Below are 7,359 nucleotides of genomic sequence, written 5' to 3' on the forward strand. Positions count from 1 at the left end.
GATCTTCCTCTTAATTTTGCTGAGTCACCTGCTTTTGAAGAGTATATTAGAATATCTCATAATCCTGTTTTTAAAAAAGTATCTAGACAAACCACATCTAGAGACTTTGTTAAGTTCTTTACTGATCGGCGTACTAAAGTTGTTGAATGCTTGCAATCTGTTACTTCTATTGCAATTACGTCTGATATTTGGAGTGGTAATGCTAAGGAGGACTATCTTAGTGTGGTTGCTCATTATGTTTCTAAGGACTGGCTATTAGAAAAGAGAGTAATTGGGCTTAGACTAATTGAAACATCTCACACTTGTGAGAACATTGCTGATAGGGTTATGACTGTGCTTGAGGATTATGGAGTAGTTAATAAAGTTTTTTCTATAACTTTGGACAATGCCTCTTCCAATTCTAAGGCAATGGAGAAGCTTAGTCCATTATTGTCAGGTTATGTTGGTACTTTATTCTTGCATCAACGTTGTGCTTGTCATATTATAAACTTGATTGTGAAGTGTGGCCTGAAAAGGCTAAACCCTTACCTTGATTCATTTAGAACTGCAATAGTCTTCTTGAATGCTTCTAATCAACGCATTGCTGCATTTAAGGGATACTGTGTTGCTATGAATGTGCGCCCTCGTAAGTTTGGTATTGACATGGCTGTGAGATGGAATTCTACATATCTTATGCTTAAGCATTTAGTTCCTTATAAGAAAACCTTTGGTGTCTTCATGGACACTAACTATCCTAGAAAACCAGGTCAGCCTAATCTTTTGACAAATTCACATTGGTATGTGGCTAAAAAGTTGCTTGAGTTTCTTGAACTGTTTTATGATGCTACTGTGATACTTTCTGGGGTTTACTATCCTACATCTCCACTTATAATGCATAACATTCTTGACATTGTCTATCATTTAAATCAGTATGAGAATGATGCATTGCTTAGACATGTTGTTGCTCCTATGAAGTCTAAGTTTCTTAAGTACTGGAGGGATATTCCTATGCTCTATGCATTTGCTTTTATATTAGATCCTAGAGCCAAACTAAGGGTTTTCAGCAATATCTTGAGATTATTATCTGGGTTATCTGGTAGTGACTACTCACTTTACTATACCTGTGTGAAAAGTGAACTGTCTACAATGTTTAATAAATATGATCTGAAGTTTTGGTGCAGTTAGGCATCAAGTGCCTCCTCCTACAACTGTCACAGGTAAAAGAAAACAAAACTGGGGATTGATTTATGCATCTGATACTACATCTGAGTTCACTTATCCTGGTTCTACCACACCTAACCTTGGTAGTGGAACATCAGCATCTTCTTTGCTTCAACAAGCACACTCTAGTGCTGGCCTTAGTTCACTTGACACAGAACTGTCCTCCTACCTGGATAGCGACACTTTGCAGAAGTTTGATGAGGACTTCAATATCCTAAACTGGTGGCATGAACATAAGTTGTCCTATCCTGTTCTCTCCATCTTAGCTAGGGATGTTATTTTTGTTCCTGTTTCAACTATATCTTCAGAATCTGCATTTAGTCTCTGTGGCAGGATAATCGAGGAACGACGAAGGCGCCTAGCACCAGAAAAGGTAGAGATGCTTCTTTGCATGAAAGACTGGGAACTTGGTGAAGCTAGAAGGCAGCACTGTACATAGGACCAAGAACTTGAAGATGCATTTGAAGGACTTTATCTTGATGACCCTTAGGACTTTTATCTTCCTATTTCCTACTACATCCTGTTGATTTGGAAATCTGATGATGTAAGCGGTAATATGTAACTGAACAACCTTGACATCAACTATTAAATCAGAGCTGGGTTGTACTCTTTTTTCCTTTCTAGGGTTTTCTCACGAGGAGTGAGTTTTTACCTAGAAAGGTTTTTAATGAGGCAGCCATTGCACGAACAGCTCTAATCCTTTATATTACTTATCTTTATATTTCTGTTTTGTGCATGTGCAAGTATGAATATGTATATACTCAACTGTGTGTCTGTGATTTATGTCATTATGTGGATGTGTAAATGTAAACTGTGTGAATTTATGTGCATGTGTAAATGTGAACTGTGTGAAACTGTGAATTTACAACTGTGTTACTTGCCGTGCTCGGGCTGGGCCGGGCTCCTTCGTGGGTCGTGCTTTCCGGGCCAGCCCGGCATGGATGGGCCTGTGTAGTGCCGTGCTCGGACAGCATAGGGAGCCCGTCGAGCGGCACGGCCCAGCCCGGTTATCAGTTTGGGCTCAAACGTGTCGGGCTCAAACGGGCCGGGCCATGCCACCCATTTGGACATCTATGCTCAAAACTTAAGATTTTTACGCATGCCAGATTTTTTTACGCAGTGTACAATATTGCATAAATACCTACATCGTGTAACATAATTTGTATAAATATATATCATAAACTGGTTGTAACGAGTCTAGTTGCATGGCTGTTAGAGTGATCCTATATTATGGAGGAAATATAGCATTAAATACAATTTTTTGTTTACATGCATGCCAATCTATTTCCTTTCATCGTACAATTTTGTCATCCTAATTTTGTGCACATGTAGCAGGTAACAGATTTTTACGCAGTATACCGAATTGCATAAATATCTACACCATGTAGCATAATTTGTATCAGTATATATCATAAACTGATCCTGACGAGCCTAGCTAATGGTGTTGGAGCGATTCTATATTTATGGAGGAAATAAAGCATCAAATACGATTTTTTGTTTCCATGCATGTCAATCTATTTTCTTTTATCGTACATTTTTGTCATCCTAATTTTGTGCGCATGCAGTAGGTAACAGATTTTTACGTGCTGTACCGAATTGCATAAACATCTACACCGTGTAGCAAATTTGTATCACTATATATCATAAACTGATCCTGACGAGCCTAGCTAATGGCTGTTAGAGCGATTCTATATTTATGGAGAAAATAAAGCATTAAATACGATTTTTTGTTTCCATGCATGCCAATCTATTTCCTTTTATCGTACATTTTTGTCATCCTAATTTTATGCACATGCAGCAAGTAACCGTTTTTACGCAATGTACAACATTACATAAATACCTACACCATGTAACATAATTTGTATAAGTATATATCATAAACTGGTTCTAACGAGTCTAGTTGCATGGCTGTTAGAGCGATTCTATATTTATGGAGTAAATAAAGCATTACGATTTTTTTGTTTCCATGCATGCCAATCTATTTCTTTCATCGTACATTTTTGTCATCCTAATTTTGTGCGCATGCAGCAGGTAACAGAATTTGACGCAGTGTACTGAATTACATAAATATCTACACCGTGTAACATAATTTGTATCAGTATATATCATAAACTGATTGTGACGAGCCTAGCTAATGGTTATCGGAGCGGTTCTATATTTATGGAGGAAATAAAGCATCAAATACGATTTTTTCCATGCATGCCAATCTATTTCCTTTCATCGTATATTTTTGTCATCCTAATTTTGTGTGCATGCAGCAGATAACAGATTTTTACGTAGTGTACCGAATTGCATAAATATATACACTGTGTAGCATAATTTGTATCAGTATACATCATAAACTGATCCTGACGAGCCTAGCTAATGGTTGTTGGAGTGATCCTATATTTATGAAGGAAATGAAGCATTAAATACGATTTTTTATTTTCATGCATGCCAATCTATTTCCTTTCATGTTACATTTTTGCCATCCTAATTTTGTGTGCATGCAGCAGGTAATAGATTTTTACATTGTGTACCGAATTGCATAAATATCTACACCGTGTAGCATAATTTGGATGAATATATATCATAAACTGATCCTGACGAGCCTAGCTAATGGCTGTGGGAGCGATCCTATATTTATGAAGGAAATAAAGAATAAAATACGTTTTTTTATTTTCATACATGTTAATTCATTTCCTTTCATCGTACATTTTTGTCATTCTAATTTTGCGTGTGCAACATTTAACTACTTAGTGCACTGAATTGCATAAATATCTACAATGTGTAGCATAATTAGTATCAGTATATATCATAAATGGGTCCTAATGAGTCTAGCTGCATGTATGTTGCAGCGATACTATATTTGTGGAGGAAATCAAGCATTTAAACTAGAAACTATGACATATCTATTTTCTAAGTTTACGCGTATGGAAGGAAACGTGTTTGACTCATGCATGTTTTTTTACATGCACAGACGTAGGGTGGGGACACATCTGACGGCCTTCCTTGGCGAGTGGGTGCAGTGGACAGGCCGGGTTTGACCAGGTCGCAGGGATGAGAGAGAGAGTGCTTGCACGTGAGTTAAGCTCTAGATTGTTTCAGCGGAGCATGGCACACGTACACGATTGACTGCACGAGCACGACGAATACTACTACTCGACTAGACTAGGTCGTCGTAGACTCGTAGGTAGGTGTAGCGCGGTAGGCGTAGATGCGGGGCGAGCACTCTCCGAAGCTCGGGAGACGCCCCGGTCCGCAGGCAATCTCGCAGCGCCACTAGCTCCGACAGCATAATATGCATGCATATGGGCGGGCGGAGGCGGCCGGCCGACCCCATCCATCCTCCATGTTTGTTTGCTGCGCTCGATCGGCTTGTGGCCGTCGCACTCAGCACCACCCACGCGCGCGCGGGCGGCAAATAACTAAAGCGTCGTTGCTGCCGTACGCGCGGGCGCGGAAGCGTACGTATAGCAGCGCGTGAGCTAAAGTGGCGCCGCCGCCGCCTCCGCCTCCGCCGCATCGCGCGAAGTGGGTGGACGGCCGGGTCGGTGCACGCATGCCGCAGGGCAGCTAGCGCCGCGGGTGGTGGTGGTGGTCGTCGTCTGACGTCGCTGCCACGACCACGACCGCTACCGCGCGCGGCCACGCATGCACTACGTAGCAGCCCACCTACGGCTGCTCCCCGGAGCCATGCGCCCATGCCCTCAATTTTTTAAACACTGCATGCTATATATACTAGTACTACTATACACTCCCACTGCGGCCATGCCTGCGCCGCCGCCAACTCTCTCTGCAGTCCGCACTCACTCTCACTCCCGCATGCATGATCCCTCGTAGCAACAGCTAGCACACCGAGCAAGCATATCGCACGCGCGCGATCGATCGGTCATTCGGTCGACGACGCTGCCCAGCCAAATCAAAGTCTTGATGCCAGGCCACAGTTGCGCAGTGCCGCGCGCGCGCGCGCGCGTGCATGTGCCATTGCTTTCCTTCCGTCGTCTCGTCTCTCTCTGCGGCGTGCGTCTGCAATGCAAATAGCCGGTGAGTGAGTGTCGATCAAGCGTTGATTGCTCAGTCTTTGTTCGGATTCGGACTAGAGAGCTAAGATCACGCATGCGTATCGATGGATTCTCTTCTATCATCTGCTTCTTTATTTCCACCCTCTCAGTGTCGTGACGATGCACGTACGTACGAGCCGCGCGGTTTGCATCAACTGTGCCGGCCGGCGTCTCTTGATCTGCTCTGCAGCATGCATATGATGACTCAATTATTGCTCAACGTCCTTCGTCACTGACATACTAGTAGTGTGTCAGTGTGTGCGTGTCAGCGTGTGCAGGCGTCTCTTGCATGCCCGCCCTGCAGATATGTACACGCAATATATATTAAGTAGTATAACAAGCTACACGTGCTTCGCAGCTGCCAGGAGGCCTTGTTTGCTTCGAGCGCGCGCGCTTACCGCTTAGCTTCCAGCTATCTGCGCTGCTGCATGCATGCATGTCGAATTCTAGCTCTACTGGGTGGTTTCCGTTTTTTTTCTTCCTTCTTCCCTCTCGCTTTTGCATTTTTCTAAAAAAATTAGTTTATTTTCTCTTTGTAAAATGAAAATCCTTTGAAAAAATAGGCTTGTCAGACTAGCCCTTAACATCACACTTTTTCCTCATATTTCTTTTGGGTGTGGCCGAATTGCACTAGATGACTAAAGATAATATTTAAATGCTGCACCCCGGCCGGAGAACCTTTTAACCTGTCAGTCTGCTCTCGTCTGACCGCCAGCAGTATGTATGTCTAGATGAGCTTGTTCATGAAAATTCTCCTCCACCAGAAAACCAATATATATATATATATATATATATATATATATATATATATATATATATATATATATATATATATGTTGGATTATTAGCAAAGTCTCTCTGTATGTGAAGCTGGATCGTAATGCAATGCCCACTATAAACCACGCATGCACAAACACAAAAGTAAAATAGCTACGACGACCGGACGACGGCAATCAGCTTGTGCTGCTGGACTCCATTAATTAATAATAAGCTTGTTCTGTTACTCCATCACTCTCCTAGCTATGTGCGGCGGCAAGATGGCAATTTTAAACTGGTTTGTACCGTATATATCGTACTATGCATCTTTGTTTTTTTTAAAAAAGTGATCCATCAGTGCATGCTGCCACTTTACTTATATATAGTCTCAAGCAGGTTCTCGTACGCCATCTGGTAATAAAGACTAGTATTATCTATGCCTTGACAGCTGATCGTACATAGCATAATACAATCCACACAGAACATTTGATCCATGCTCTTTCGGTGAAGGTGAAACATAACTTGTGCAGTACTACAACTCCCTCTTCCAGTATTGATCGGTATGTTTGGTTAAACTTGCAGCGAACTCAGGCATTGAAGGCCGCCCAGATTTGTTTTTGTACAAATTTCAGAGCCAATTAAGCTAGTTTGGCGCTTCAGGCTGGTACATGCACGTTGTTGGGTTGAATTCTAGCCGGGTACACGTCCAGTGCAAGGCGGTGTTACGTAATTTATGCCATTGATTTGCCAACAGGACTGTGAAGACTGGATCGTACGCATGCATGCAGATGGGTTTGATGATGACGACACCGAGCCGAGCCGCCGTCAGTACAGTAATCGTAAATCACGTTCTCTTCTGTAATTTCTCGGGATATGGATCATGCACATGGCCGCATCTCTCCAATTTGTATACAAAGCCACCAAACTGTAACGGGGCGTTTGGCTCGTCCCATAAGCTAAAACAAAAATAACTAGTCACTTTATGAGTTAAAGATCTAAACATAAAAGCTAGCTTATAAAGTGACTAAAATGATAAAAAGATATATTTTTTAGCCAGCCATGTTTGGATTGATCCATGAGATAAAACGAAGTGGCTAAAGTTTAGTAAAATGAGATAAAGGTCATTACAATGTAGTTAAGTACAACTCGGACTGATATACCATCAATCGTATCCTGCGCTGGGGCTTACACGTGGGGTCCCGCTTCAATAACATGCGCGGGTGGTGACTGCAGCCTTCGTCTTAGGGTGTCGGGTCTTCGGGAGACGGCAAGACGACCTTCGCCTGTCCTGGAAGATCCCTCCGTTCCAGGGCCTTAGCTTGGTTGAGGTAGCGAGAAGGGTCTTCGCCTGTTCTGTTCA

General features: G+C 42.4%; 1 long non-coding RNA gene across 2 annotated transcripts; it reads left to right on the forward strand.

Annotated features, from left to right (window-relative positions):
• Positions 1 to 4,942: 4,942 nt before the first annotated feature.
• Positions 4,943 to 7,051, forward strand: LOC109944948 (uncharacterized). Of its 2 annotated transcripts, XR_002268347.2 has the most exons (3): positions 4,943 to 5,226; positions 6,582 to 6,663; positions 6,754 to 7,051. It is a non-coding gene; the product is annotated as an uncharacterized lncRNA (long non-coding RNA). The 2 variants fall into 2 exon arrangements; XR_002268346.2 differs by having other exon boundaries at positions 4,945 to 5,226; positions 6,582 to 7,051.
• Positions 7,052 to 7,359: the final 308 nt, after the last annotated feature.

Source organism: Zea mays, chromosome 3 (genome assembly GCF_902167145.1).
Source record: "Zea mays cultivar B73 chromosome 3, Zm-B73-REFERENCE-NAM-5.0, whole genome shotgun sequence".
In the NCBI taxonomy this organism is placed as follows: domain Eukaryota; kingdom Viridiplantae; phylum Streptophyta; class Magnoliopsida; order Poales; family Poaceae; genus Zea; species Zea mays.